The sequence below is a fragment of the Podarcis liolepis genome (genome assembly GCF_965112155.1).
Source record: "Podarcis liolepis genome assembly, chromosome: Z".
Lineage (NCBI taxonomy): Eukaryota > Metazoa > Chordata > Lepidosauria > Squamata > Lacertidae > Podarcis > Podarcis liolepis.
The window spans coordinates 40476355-40491209 of record NC_139570.1 but is presented as its reverse complement, the minus strand read 5'-3'; the positions used below and the strand labels follow the sequence as shown (position 1 = coordinate 40491209).

Genomic DNA, 14855 nt, shown 5'->3' with positions numbered 1-14855 from the left:
CCCCCAAAGAAAAATGATGGAAACTGTAGTGTGTTGAGGCTGCTGGTAGTTGTAGCTCTGTAAAGGGTACAGTCCCTAGGTTTCTTTCAGAGAAAATGTTCTTTAGGATTTCTGTCTAATATTGGTTCCAGGTAACCTGTTTATGGAGATTCACCCTGAATTGTGTGCGGGGAGATTAGACAACATCAACTACTTACTGAACAATCTGATGTTATACAGGTTATATACTACATTGTGTCAAACAACTGTTATCCCATATTTTATAATGCCTATACACATCACTTACGGAAAAAGTCTAATTTATGCGGGAAGCAGGTTTCTTGCCCAATGAACTTTAATAATGCAGCCTGAACTTTTTATTAATATTTTATTGAAATAATTTCAGTTACAAAAGATAAAGTAAGTGATGAAAGAAAAAAGAGGGGGGGAGTGCAAAAAATACAATAAGAAAAAAAGATATAGTGTAATATGGTAAACATAATTAGTTATATTTCCATACATTATTAGATAGATATAAATTACAGTTTCAGAAGGCCATTCGACTTCCAAAATGTTTGGAAACCAAAGTGTGCCTTCTGATTGGCTGCAGGAAGCTCCTGCCACCCACTGGAACTGTGCTTGATATTCGGCTTCTGAAAATCGTTCAAAACCGGAACACTCACTTCCGGGTTTCAATGGTTTGGGAGCCAAGGCGTTTGAGATCCAAGGTACAACTGTATTGTCAAAATACATATAACCTACTATATTTTGTATAAACTCATTCCAAATGTCAGCATATTTATCCAAACAAAATCTACATCTATAAGCAATCCATATGTTGCAAGTGTTGTCATATCATCAATACAGTGGTACCTCAGGTTACATACGGTTCAGGTTACATACGCTTCAGGTTACAGACTCCGCTAACCCAGAAATATTACCTCGGGTTAATAACTTTGCTTCAGGATGAGAACAGAAATTGTGCAGTGGCGGCGCGGCAGCAGCGGGAGGCCTCATTAGCTAAAGTGGTGCTTCAGGTTCAGAACAGTTTCAGGTTAAGAACAGATTAAGTTCTTAACCTGAGGTACCACTGTACACTGATTAAAGGAGATGATATATATTCCTGTGGGTTAAACCACAGAGCCTAGGACTTGCTGATCAGAAGGTCGGCGGTTTGAATCCCCGTGACAGGGTGAGCTCCCGTTGCTCGGTCCCTGCTCCTGCCAACCTAGCAGTTCGAAAGCATGTCAAAGTGCAAATAGATAAATAGGTACCGCTCTGGTGGGAAGGTCAGTGGTGTTTCCGTGCACTGCTCTGATTCGCCAGAAGCGGCTTAGTCATGCTGGCCACGTGACCCGGAAGCTGTACTCCGGTTCCCTCGGCCAATAAAGCAAGATGAATGCCACAACCCCAGAGTTGGTCACGACTGGACCTAATGGTCAGGGGTCCCTTTACCTTTATATATTCTTCCAGTTCATCAATGTCAGTCTCTTAGCCACAGTTAGGGCACATAGCATCTATTTTCATTGTCCGCTTCCAAACGATAGGTATATGGTTCAAAAGTATATTTTCCTCTGAAAATTTTAAGTTTTTCTAAATACAGTGGTACCTCGGGTTAAGAACTTAATTCGTTCTGGAGGTCCATTCTTAACATGAAACTGTTCTTAACCTGAGGTACCACTTTAGCTAATGGGGCCTCCTGCTGCCGCCGCGCTGCCAGAGCACAATTTCTGTTCTCATCCTGAAGCAAAGTTCTTAACCTGAGGTACTATTTCTGGGTTAGCGGAGTCTGTAACCTGAAGCGTCTGTAACTTGAAGTGTTTGTAACCAGAGGTACCACTGTAATAATATGTATATAGTCCAGCACTTTCTCTCAAAACCTATTGTATAGAGCGCTGCAGGAACATATGTTTCAAAGAGGCATTATGCTTATTACATCTCCAGAAAAGCATTGGAGGACTACATTGGATAGTCCTTTTTATACAAACTTAGTGGAGGCCAATAAATTTTGAATATTATTTTCTGTTGTATAAGTTGTCATATAAGATCCATCAATACAAATGGTATTGAGGCTTTCATTACTGTCTAGGTAATAATGAAAGGTCCAATTCTTTATCTGAGTCATTTCTTAGAATCTGGGTGTCAAACTTATTTGCTAACAACAGATATCTAAATAAAGTAGTTGCTGGTTTTTCAAGTTCAAAAAATGTATCCGATTGTTCCAGTATCTCCAGTGTCTCAAAAGCTGGAAAGGCTACCAGTCCAAACAAAGCTTTAAAAAGCTTAAAAAAAACAATAACCCCATAATGGGTAAAGAAGAATGTTTTAAAAATAGAAATTGGATTTGACAAAATTTATCTGGCAAGGTAAAAAGCTGCGGATTAAATACAAATTACTAACAGACAAGAAGGAGCAGGTGGAGGCGGGGGTGGGCTTCCAGACCTGAGGATATATTATGACGCCGCATTCTTTAGCTGGATTAAGGACATTCTAGACTTAGAGGGCTGGAATAATAGATATGGCAGGTGTGCTTATCTAATTTACAATAAAGTGGTGGTACATAAAGAATTTCTAAGACATATAAATAGGAAATCTCTGTACAAGGTCAGGGTGAGACATCATAGGCTGTTAGAACCGAAAATCCCATAGTGGGTATCACCATTAGAAGTAAACATGGCAGGTAGACTTGCCACATATCAGCAACTTCTAAAAGAGGAACAGGGTCAATTAAAATTAAGATCGTATGAGGAGGCGAACCAATACTACACCACATGGTTACAATATCATCAAATTGCCCAAATATTTAATCAGGCTAAAATAACAGATGCGCAATGTCATTTCTTTTCTCTGCACTCCTCCCAGCGGTTATTTTTCTTCTGGTCACTGCTAGGGATACATGACTTGACTGCCTGTCTCCAGGCACTGCAGTTGTCTGTAAGAGATTCTCACATGGCAAGGCTGATGTTGCCAGCCTTCAGGACACATTTGCAGATATCTTTGTAATGCAGAATTGGTCTGCCAATTGGCCTGGTACCAGAAGCCAGCTTCCTGTAGATATTCCATGGGAATCTTGCCATCTTCCATTCTGTGGACGTGACCAAGCTAGTGTAGATGTCACTGAGACAGGAGTGCAAACAATCTTGGAATGCGAGCTTGAGAAAGCACATCTTTGTCTGGAATTCTGTACTGCCATGTGATACCCCAAATCTTCCTGACGTAGCGCCTGTGGAAGGCATTGAAGCATAGCTTCTGGCGGTTGTAAGTTGCCCACAATTCACTTCCATAAAGCAGTGTGCTCAACACACAAGCCTGGTAGACCTTCATCTTGGTATTACCCAGATGCTCCATAGAGTAGCGATATGGGGCATGGATCCAAATGCTAACAAAGCCTTAGAAATAGTGCAGAACAAGTTAATGGACTATACAGAACTAGATAAACTAACAGGAAGGATTCGAAACCGGCGGGACCATAAATTCACGGAAGACTGGAGTAAATTTACGGACTACTTGAAAAGTATTTGTGAAGATCAGATGACGTTTGTAGATTTGCAAGAAGTTTTGTGACGAGTATTATTGCAAGTATTGCAAAAATGGAGAAGGGGAAGAATGAATTGTTAAGAGATGTAAAGGCAATATAAAGTTAAGAAATGCATAAGAAGTGGTTAAAACGGTGGATCATCAGAGGTGCTGATGGAAGTCTAAAAAGATTGTATAAGTGATAAGTTTTGTGGTACATTTTATTATATATATATATATATATATATATATATATATATATATATATATATGAATGAAATAGTGCAGAACTCAGGAAAGTGCTCTTGCTCCCCAGTGGGACCCCAGCTGCTCTTCTCCGCTTGGAAGCGGACGTGACAACAATACAGGCTAGAACTGACTATCTGTGTCTAAACTATGTGAAAAGACTCCGATCTCTCTTTGGAGGAGAGATTCCCCGCTATGTCCCACACAGAACGGGAACAGACCAAATGTTGGAAGGATGTCATCCAACCCCTCTTGACCCAATATCAATTACAAGATCTTCAGGTGATCATGATGATGGATAAGAGGCACTTACGAGATTGTCTCTTCAGGTCCAATGCAGAAAGGGATTTAACCATGATTGCCTCTACCAAAAGCTCACCATGGTTCCGACTTATCAAAACGGAGCACATCCGAGCTAGTTATCTGACAAAGCTCCCACTTGCCGTACTAAGAATCGCCTTTACAGTGGACAGGAAAATTGGCTTCCAGGTGGAAAAATCAAAATTAGAAACAGAACTGTTAGAACCCAATACTAAGAACTTGTCAAGAATGTATAACTTGCTGTTGAAATGGAATACACAAGATGAAACAGTGAAATCAGCTATGATAAAGTGGGCACAAGATATTGGTCATAATATTATGTTCGCTGACTGGGAACAGTTGTGGACCACCGGTATGAAATTTACGGCATGTAATGCCTTAAAGGAAAATATTATGAAAATGATTTATAGGTGGTACATGACCCCGGTCAAGCTTGCAAAAATTTACCACTTGTCTGATAATAAATGTTGGAAATGTAAAGAAACTGAAGGTACTTTTTTTCACCTTTGGTGGACATGCCCAAAGATTAAGGCTTTCTGGGAAATGATATATAATGAAATGAAAAAGGTATTTAAATATACCTTCCTTAAGAAACCAGAGGCCTTTCTCCTGGGCATTGTCGGCTAATTGGTGCCAAAGAAAGACAGAACATTTTTTATGTATGCTACAACAGCAGCAAGAATACTCATCGCAAAGTATTGGAAGACACAAGATCTACCCACCCTGGAAGAATGGGAGATGAAGGTGATAGACTATATGGGATTGGCAGAAATGACTGGCAGAATCCGAAACCAGGGAAAAGAGACGGCAGAAGAAGATTGGAAGAAATTTAAGATCTATCTTAAGAGACATTGTAAAATTAATGAGTGTTAAAATGTTGCGGCTATAGAAGTAAGCGTACTACAGCTGTAAAGATTAGGTTAAAGGAAAAGAAAGGATTACAATTAGATTAAATTAAGGGTGAGGATTTGCTGAACAAAATATTTGAAATTGGAATGGAGAAAGGGGAGGTATGAGGAGGTCGGTAAAGTAAGTTTTAAGAGAATAAGGTTTTGAAATTATACTTGTTTGTTTTTGTGTGTGTTTGTTTGTATTGTGTTTGATCTTATAATTTGTGAAAATTCAATAAATATTAAAAAAAAAAAAAAAAGAATCGCCTTTACAGAATTACGATTCCAATTGATGCCCTCGGCGGTGGTGGATGGTCGGTATGGCAAAGAACAGTACAAGGAGAGGCTTTGTCTGTGTGGGCAACCTTGCAAGGAGGACCTATACCACTATTTATTGCAATGTCCACTATATATAGAACCAAGAGACTGGTTTATAAAAAACCCTGCTTACGAACGGAACACACTCGAACAGGGTGCAAAGGGTGAAATGGCTGCTGAGTGATGCTGATGACTTCGTAACTTATAAAGTAGCACTATATGCGTTGGCAGCTAAGAAGATCAGCAGAAAAGAACTAGATAAAATAGTGGTCAATTGCAAAGGTGATTTGGACATTTAAGCTGGCACATTCTACCTGAGAACCCCCTGCTATTCTATTGTATGCAACAAATAATTTCTAGGAGACGTGACTGTGGTTTATTGTATTTGCAGTGCCTGATGTTTTTATAGTTTTTATGGTTATTGTTGCTTTTTTTTTTGTTCCCTTTGTGAATGATGCCATGGCCTTTGGCTAGTGCAATAAAGTTTATGATGATGATGGTATTGGTTGTTAGCATTCCATTCTCCCATACCATTTTGGAGAAGCGAGTCATTGCCGTAGCTGCCCTGCCAATACACTTGTCCAGCTTAGCATCAATTGAGAGATTGCTGGTTATGGTGGACTCCAGGTAGACAAAATTGTCTACCACTTTGAGCATGTGGTCACTAATGCTAATGCATGGAGTGCTGGTGACATCCTGATCCAATATGTTGATCTTTGTTAGGCTGATGGTAAGGCTGAACTCCCTGCAGGCTTGGGCAAAACAGCTGATGAGTCTCTGTAGAGGTTCCTTAAATTTTGCTATCAAGGCTAACAACATCCCTTGGATAAGGATTCACCACACTTTTGTCTTGGTGCAAAGACAGACACTTGTTGCTCCTTGTACGGATGTGCACACCACCTTCGGTTGAGCTGAAGGCATGTGAGAGCAACAGAGAGAAGAATATGCCAAAGACTGTTGGTGAGAATACAGCCCTGTTTCACATTGCAATCTGTAGGCAAGGCATCTGAGGATGAGCCATCATATTGGACAGTGCCACACATGTTGTCATGGAAGGACACAATCATCCTGTGGCATCCTATCTTGGATAGGATCCTAGCACTCTGTCTTGTTCAGTGTATAGTCCTTTTTGGCTGACGAGGTCAAAGGCCTTCGTCAGGTCTATGAAGGCAATGTACAAGAGGCATCACTGCTCTTGGCATTTCTCCTACAGCTTGCGCAGTGAGAAAATCATGTCTACTGTTGACCTCTGAGCTCTAAAGCAGCATTGTGACTTGAGGTAGAGCCTGTCAGCAAGTGCCTGTAATCTATTGAGAACATCAAGAGTGAAAGCTTTCCCCACAGTACTCAGCAAGGAGATCTCACAGTAGTTGTTGCAGTCTTGGTGGTCACCTTTGTTCTTTTAAAGGCTCATGATTTTGGAGTCACACATGTCTTGTGGCATGGATCCTTGTTCTCAACACTGCAAGAGGACACAGTAGAGGTGTGTCATGTGGGAAGAACTGAAGCTGGCTTTCAGAACTTCTGTTGGGATTCCTTTCTTTCCTGGGGCTTTACCACGTGCCTGAGCATTGATGGCATTCTTCAGCTTGTCATGGGATCATACTCACCATCATACTATTAATTTCTGGTTAAATAATTGGTTGTTTTGTCTTTGAAAGCTGTTGTGTTGCATCCAGAGGCTTCCATCTTGTTACAGCACACTCACTTTCTGAAAGCCTATACCAAGGACACTGGGAATCAACCACCAATCAACAGCAACTATATTCTTCTGTTTTCTGTCTCCATGTCAGAACAATGTTTTAAACAAATCTATTACCTTCAGAGAATGCTTTCCACATTAATTTGTCTACTACAGAAACCCTGCATATTACTATGGATCCTGGGGCATATTCTAGGGTGCACACTTCACTAGCAAGGCCTCTTAGGCTTCACAGTTGCCCCACAGGAATGGAGAGAGTGTCCAAGAAAACATCCAATAGTCCTGTTGTCTTGGAGGGGAAGATCAGTAGCACTGAGCAAGAGATCTTTCAAAGAACTTTGGCTGCTATTATTGACCTTGGGGAACTCCAGGTTCTTCAGAGAAGAGTTTGAAAGCATGAGAAAGTCAGAAACTGCATCAATTAATGGTAATCCATTGTAAAACAGCCGCCTGAAGCTTCATGGTCAGGGCCCACTTCAATTCAGAAGCGGGGGGCAGGATCACGTCAGCAACAAGGGGGGGCCAAAACTTAAAGAAAACTTCAAAAACCTCCCAATTTATAATAAAAAGACTGACAGGTCAACTGATTGTGTTGTTGCTAGCTTTATCAAACAGCAGGGATAGGAAACCTGTGGTTCTCCAGATGTTGTTGGACTTCAAGTCCTATCAGTCCCAGCCAGCACAGCCCAATGGTCAACATCATCTGAAGGACTTTAGATCCCCCACCTTTGCCTTAAGGCAGGAATGTCCAAAGTCCATTTTGGCAGCCTAATCCAGCCCTCCAGTTGATTTTATCTGGCCCCCGGGGCAGTATATGTCCTGGGGTAAAATCCCCCCAAAAGTTCAGCAACTTCAATCCTCAAAAAAGCTCAACAACCTTGGGGTTAAATCCTTAAAAAAGCTTAACAACTTCAATCCTTAAAAAAAAAAAAAAGCTCACAACTTTGGTCAGCCCTCATGCATGTTCACTTCATCAAATCTGGCCCTCTTTGAAAAAAGTTTGGACACCCCTGCAGGGCAAGTCTGGCCAAAGGGGAAGGGAGATAAGAAGACCACCTGATTTATAGTCTTGCAATAAACCTCCAGAACACAGGAGATTGACACATAATGGGTCCAGCCCAGGTATCGGTTTTCAAAAATAAATAAATGTTCTTTTAACATGGGAGGGTCAAACATTAGTTCTACATTAGGCATCAGCAACTGTAAGACACAAATTTGACCAAGTTGTAGTTGGACCCCAGAACTAATAACCCACTGGCAAGAGTACTTAGAAGTCTGGAATGAGGTTCCAGCAATCCCCTGGGTAGGAAGGATGGAAGAAGCTGGGCCTACCACCAAATCATCCCTTCTTCAAAATTGCCATCTCAATAAATTAGCTGTTAATCAAGTTGTCCTAACCAAAATTCTGGGTCATTTATAAACTAAACACCTCAGATGCTGACAGAGCTGGACCTGAATCTGAACATATCCTGAATCTGAACATATCCTTGCCTCAGAAAACTCAGTTACCGGTAGTACCTCTCCCATTTTAGCAACCAGTTTAAAGGCTCTTTATTATGTTATGAGAACAGTGTTATGAGAGTAATCACATTTCTTTCAAAACTGCTTAGCACATAAAAATGGTGCCTAGAGTTGATGTGTGTTTGCCAAAGAACAGGAAATGGCTTAAAAGATGATAAAGCTCAGTTCACCAGTCATTGCAGGGGGTAAAGGGACCCCTGACCATTAGGTCCATTCGCGGACGACTCTGGGGTTGAGGCGCTCATCTCGCTTTATTGGCCAAGGGAGCCAGTGAACAGCTTCCGGGTCATGTGGCCAGAATGACTAAGCCACTTCTGGCGAACCAGAGCAGCGCACAGAAATACCGTTTACCTTCCCGCCGGAGCGGTACCTATTTATCTACTTGCACTTTGTGCTTTTGAACTGCTAGGTGGGAAGCAGGGACTGATTTGAACCGCCGACCTTCTGATCAGCAAGCCCTAGGCTCTGTGGTTTAACCCACAGCACCTCCTGTGTCCCTTTTATTGCAGGGGGTAGCTGTGGCTAAAAGAAGAGATAGTAAGCTACTGATTTTGAGATAGGCTTTAAATGGCTATTTCACAGAAAGGGTCAGATGTGGCATGGATCAGCTTTTACGTATGATTCAACTCTGCATATTTTTCTGGGATAAAATTAACCCAAGAGCAAGGCTGTGCAAAGTGCTAATTCACCCCAACTCATTGTTCATGGGTGGGAAAGCAGCTTTGGAAGGAGAAACTAATTACAATGGTACTTCGGGTTACATACACTTCAGGTTACAGACACTTCAGGTTACAGACTCCGCTAACCCAGAAATAGTACCTCGGGTTAAGAACTTTGCTTCAGGATGAGAACAGAAATCGGGCTCTGGCGGCACAGCAGCAGCAGGAGGCCCCATTAGCTAAAGTGGTGCTTCAGGTTAAGAACAGTTTCAGGTTAAGAACGGACCTCCGGAACGAATTAAGTACTTAATCCGAGGTACCACTGTACAGGGAAGGAATTAAGAAGCCACTCTTCCAATACTGTTAAATGTATAGCCATGTTTAGAGATAAATATCACTGTATTTAGGAGGCACTACTGTTCCAGGTGCCTTCTAAAACCTTACCTCAGCAAGCCTATTCTGAGTCTAAACCAACTGAGCCTCATGGGCTTGCTGATGAGAAGGCTGGCAGTTTGAATCCATGCCACTGGGTGAGCTCCCATTGCTCTGTCCCAGTTTCTGTCAACCTAGCAATTTGAAAGCATACCAGTGAAAGTAGATAAATAGGTACTGCTGTGGCGGGAAGGTAAACTGTGTTTCCATGTTCTCTGGTTTCCGTTATGGTGTCCCGTTGTGCCATAAGCGATTTAGTCATGCTGGCCACATGACTTTGAAATCTGTCTGTGGAAAAATGGCAGCTCCCTTGACCTGAAAGGAAGATGAGCACTGCACCCCATAGTCATCTTTGACTGGACTTAACCGTCCAGGGGTCCTTTACCTTTACCCTCTGGCATATAACTGAGTTATAAAGTGAAACAAACTGCATTAGGGGTTGTCGTTTTTTAAGTTTAACCTTACTTTGATTTTCTCAGCTTCTGACTGTGGCCTATTCCCATTTTCAAAATGGCGTTCAGCATCTCTATAAATCTGTCACAATCCTACTAAGGTACAGATTACAGGTTCCTGGTGTACACTTCAATGTCACTGGACTAAAATGAAATAATTCCTTAGAAAGGTCTTTCTGCACCCTCTAGTGGTAAGGAAAAAACACAGTTCAATTGATGAACCATCTTCTCTTGGGTCTGTTCAGGTGCAGTATTTCAAGGGAACGGGATGGGCACTGAGTTTGGTTTTCATGCTCAAATACATGTATATATATTAAGTGTTCCTGAACCACAGCTGCATTAGTTTGTTGCTGCTATATTTGGTTTGAGGCTTGTTGAAACACATTTTTTTTCACTGGAGCCAAGCATCCACCCATTTGCTACAGGAATAGCTTTCAACACATCATACCCACCCTCACTGAGCAACGCAGCTATAGGAAGGCCACATTTGAGGTTACCTAGCCCTGGACAAATTTTGGGCTTAACACTTTGAAGTAGACAGACGTTGATGAAGTTATGCATGCATGGTAAAGAGAAAAAGTACCATTGTACTGAAGGGTAGCATCACTGGGTTGGGCTTATCTGCGCCTCTGGTGAATGAAGGCAGGAGTAGTTTTTACAAGGAATAGGTTGGCCCTTCTACAGTTTTGCATACTCACTGAGCATAAACAGTCCAGAACTGAAACTCAAAATAGTATTAACATATTTCCGACAACAATCCTTTAACTCAAAGCCAACCATGCAAACAGAGGTGGGAAGAGGTGTTGTGGGGTGGCCAACTCTCAAGAAACTGCAATCTACTTTCAGAATTAAAAACTGGCAGTGATCCACCCCCTTTTTGAGGGGTTCAGCTCAAAGCTTTTGAGCTTTTTTTAGGGAGGAGAAAAGCCCCATTTTAGGGGTTAAAATGCTTTTTTGGGGGGGAGAAGTTCCGTTGGAGGGGGATTAAAGGCAAGGGACGAAGGGGTAAAGTCACTCACAAAAAGATCGCTATGGATGAAAACAGCAGCACAGAGAAAGCTCCGTCTTCCCGTCCGGAGCTCATACAACAATGGAGGGCGGGGTGAGGGGGCGTGGCAGGAGTCAGTTTTATCAACGCTAAGGAAAGGGAGAGATCAACCGCGATCTACCCAAACCTCGCGGAGATCTACCGGTAGATCGTGATCGATCTGTTGGACAGCCTGTTAAGGGTGTGACACCAGTGATGCTAAACTGGACAAGTAAACCTACCTTCAGGAAGGTGCAATGCTACAACTTCGCTTGACAGTGTAGCAGGGGTGCCGCTGCTACACCTCAGGGGCGCCGACTTATAAAAAATATTGGGGGGGCCCATACCGGGGTCCTGCCGCTGGTTCGCTCGGGTAGCCGGGAGAACGCAGTTCGAGGTGGCGGTGTTGGGGAGAGACCCTCGCTCAGGGCGCCACTAGACTTGGCGGCCGGCGGCCTATCTGGGGGGTTTTGGAGCATATTTCGGCGGAGCGATTGGGGAGGAGGGGGCTTGTTGCCGGATTCTTCAGCTGAGCCGGAGATCCGCTGCTGGGGTTCCCTGGGCCGAGTTGTGAGCACGGCCTGCTGAAGGGAGATCCAGCCGATTGCGCGACGGGGACGGCCGGGGCTCTCCGGCTAGGGCGCGCGGCTGGCTGGCTGGCGAAGGAGCAGGTGGGGAGGAGGCGGGGGTCCTCACTCTCTTAGGAAACGCACCTGCGCGCCCGATTGCCACGAAGTCCGAAGGGTGCGTGTGTGGAATTAAAAAGCAAAAACGAGATACGGGCAGGGCAGGCAAAGAGTTTTCTGCAAGAGGATGGAGGGCAGGTTGAAGAGAAAATCACTCAGGATGAGACAGTCAAATCAGCCATGATAAAATGGGCTCCGGATATTGGGTATAACATCATGTTTGAGGACTGGGAAAGGTTATGGACCACCGGAATGAAATTCACGGCATGTAATGCCTTGAAGGAAAATATTATGAAAATGATTTATAGGTGGTACATGACCCCAGTCAAGCTTGCAAAAATATATCACCTGTCTGATAATAAATGTTGGAAATGTAAGGAGGCTGAAGGGACATTCTTTCACCTCTGGTGGACTTGTCCAAAAGTGAAGGCCTTCTGGGAAATGATCTATAATGAGTTAAAAAAGGTATTTAAGTATACCTTTCCCAAGAAACCAGAGGCCTTCCTCTTGGGCATTGTTGGCCAGAAAGTGTTAAAGAAGGATAGAACTTTCTTTATGTATGCAACTACAGCAGCAAGAATACTTATCGCAAAATATTGGAAGACACAAGATTTGCCCACACTGGAAGAGTGGCAGACGCAATTGATGGACTACATGGAACTGGCTGAAATGACTGGCAGAATCCGAGATTTGGGAGAAGAAACAACGGAAGAAGACTGGAAAAAATTTAAGGACTATTTACAAAAACAATATAAGTTGTATGAATGTTAAAAATTTACACGATTCGGAAACTATAGCTTCAGCAATTAGATTTGGGAAACAGGAAATTATATTTTAAGTAAGAAAAGGTCAAAATCTAAGGTAATACTATGTTTAATTTAAGATATAAGTAACTGATGAAAAGTATGTTAAATTTAGAGGTATAGTATTTGAAAAGTACAAAATAAGGTACGAAACAAGGTAATAATTTGCTGATATCTTTATTATAAAGAATGCAGGGTAAGGGAGATGCGAGGAAGTCCAGTTAGTTATATAAAAAATGTGTTGAATGGTTGGTTTTCTTTTCTTTTTCTTGTTCTTTTACTTTTTTCTTCAGTGTATGTTTCTAACTTTGTATTTGAAAACTTAATAAAATATTTATAAAAAAAGAAGAAGAGAAAATCCTTTCGCTTTTCTGGGGCGCAGGGAAGTCTCGGAGCCGGAGGTTGGGGGAGGGACCCCCTTTGCTCTGCCCTCTTCTCCCGTCTTAGATTCGCATGGGGGTCCCCGCCCGAGCTTGCCTGGCCACCGGTTCACACAAGGGCCGCGCTCTACGCGGCACACCTTGCTAGCCGCGCAGCTGTCCTCCGCGGCTGCGGAGCGGCCCTGCGCCGGTGCCCAGCCCCTCTGGGCGCCCGCTGCGCTGCCAATGACAAGCGGGCGACGTCGCGGGCGGGGAAGGCGTCGCTTTCTTTCCCGATCCTGCATCCTCCCAGTCTTCCAGCCCTTTTTTGGGTTGGAAGCTCGTCTCGTTCGCCCTTCTCCTTTCTTCACCCTGCGCGCAATTTTCCTCCCTCGTCTCCCTCCCCATTTCTCCTTCCTTCCTTCCTTCCTTCCTGACTGACTGACTGACGGGCTTGGGCTCGGGCTCAGGCTCGGGCTCGGGCTCGGGCTCCGGGTCGGGCTCAGGCTCGGGGTCGGGCTCAGGCTCGGGCTCGGGCAGCCACAGCGTCGGCGGTGTTGGCGATCGGCGGCGCCGGGGGATGGCCCTCCCGGGGGAGCCGGCGCTGCTCAATGGGGTTGCCAAGGAGACAGGCCGGCCGCCCCCCTCCCCCGGCCCGGCGCCCCCCGCCGCACCGGCGGTGCCCGTTATTGAGCTGGTGCGCGCCGGGCACCCTATAAAAGCCGCGGACGCACCCACTGCCGCCCGAGATTATTGGGGGGGCTGAGCCCCCCCAAACGAATTTTTGAGGGGGCTCAGGCCCCCTCAAGCCCCATGGAGTCGGCGCCTATGCTACACCTCATTTGGTCCTCCCCAATATTTTCTTTGGGGGGACGCCTCCCCCCATGGTAGCAGCTGCAAGAGGAGGCTGAGCGCCAGAGAGTTGGAGCTGTTGGTCATTGAAGCTGCGCTGGCGCTGCATTCAGGTTTGCCCCTGGCTCTTCCTGATATCGCAACGCAACGTTTCGCGTTGTAACACACACGTGACATCACACCCACACCCCCAATCCTTGGAGCAAGTTGGTGTTTCTGCAGTGTAGCATCACTGGGTTTGGACGTACAAAAGTTTACCCAACTAGTGTGGGTCCCAGCTGCAAGTTTTTATTGTCGGAAAGCTTTCTATAAGGGATTCATATTATAGTGCCTATTGAATGTGCTGGGGGATGGCCCGGTCACTACTCTGCATATTTCTAAGGAGGCATTTGTAGAAAAAGCAGCTGAAGTTGTGGCCGCTCTCATGGAACGGGCAGTCAGATGTTTGGGAAGAGGCAGTTTCTGTGCCTCATAGGACACACCCTTAAGCTTCTGGAAAGAGTAGTTGGTGTTACCCTCTGCCTCACGGAGGAGGGATAAAATGAGACAAAGAGAAGTTTGTTGTACATCCTTTATACAGGCAATATATACTGTTACAAAAGTTGGGCACCACCCCCACACTCTGCCAATCGGTAGCAAGTTTGCAGGGGGATCCAGGTGCTCAAACAGAGTTTGTTCTCCTTTGGAGAATTGAAGATGTGGTGGAGACTGTCATAGCTTTAAGAAATATGATTTATTCACATATTTACACCTGCAGTCTGCTGGAGGGAGTCGAAATCTTACCGCATAGTAATTTCAAGAGGGGCATTACCCCACAGCAGTGCAGCACTAAAGGCATCTCTCCCAGAGAGAATGCTGAAGGATGGATCTCCCTTTCTCTTCCCAGCATACTAAAGATATCCTTTTCCTGTGACCTCTCTCTCATACACCATCACCTTGGCAATCTCTCTTCACTCAGGCCCAAGATTCCTCTTGGATGCTCCATCCACACCTTTTGTCATGTTAACACCTCTGCTTGGCCAGGCTGGTTTGCATAAGCCAGTCCAGGGATTCCTCGTCTGACCCAGTTCTGCAGGCATGTAATTTCATTCA

General features: G+C 44.2%; 1 long non-coding RNA gene across 2 annotated transcripts in view; it reads left to right on the top strand.

Moving 5' to 3' along the window:
* Positions 1-14855, top strand: part of LOC310698639 — a 175383-nt gene that overhangs the window by 1876 nt on the left and 158652 nt on the right. The window contains exons 2-3 of one of the 2 annotated variants that reach the window (XR_014521641.1): positions 132-219; positions 590-707. This is a non-coding gene — a long non-coding RNA (uncharacterized lncRNA). The remainder of the gene's footprint in view (positions 1-131; positions 220-589; positions 708-14855) is intronic. The other variant, XR_014521642.1, reaches the window with a different exon arrangement.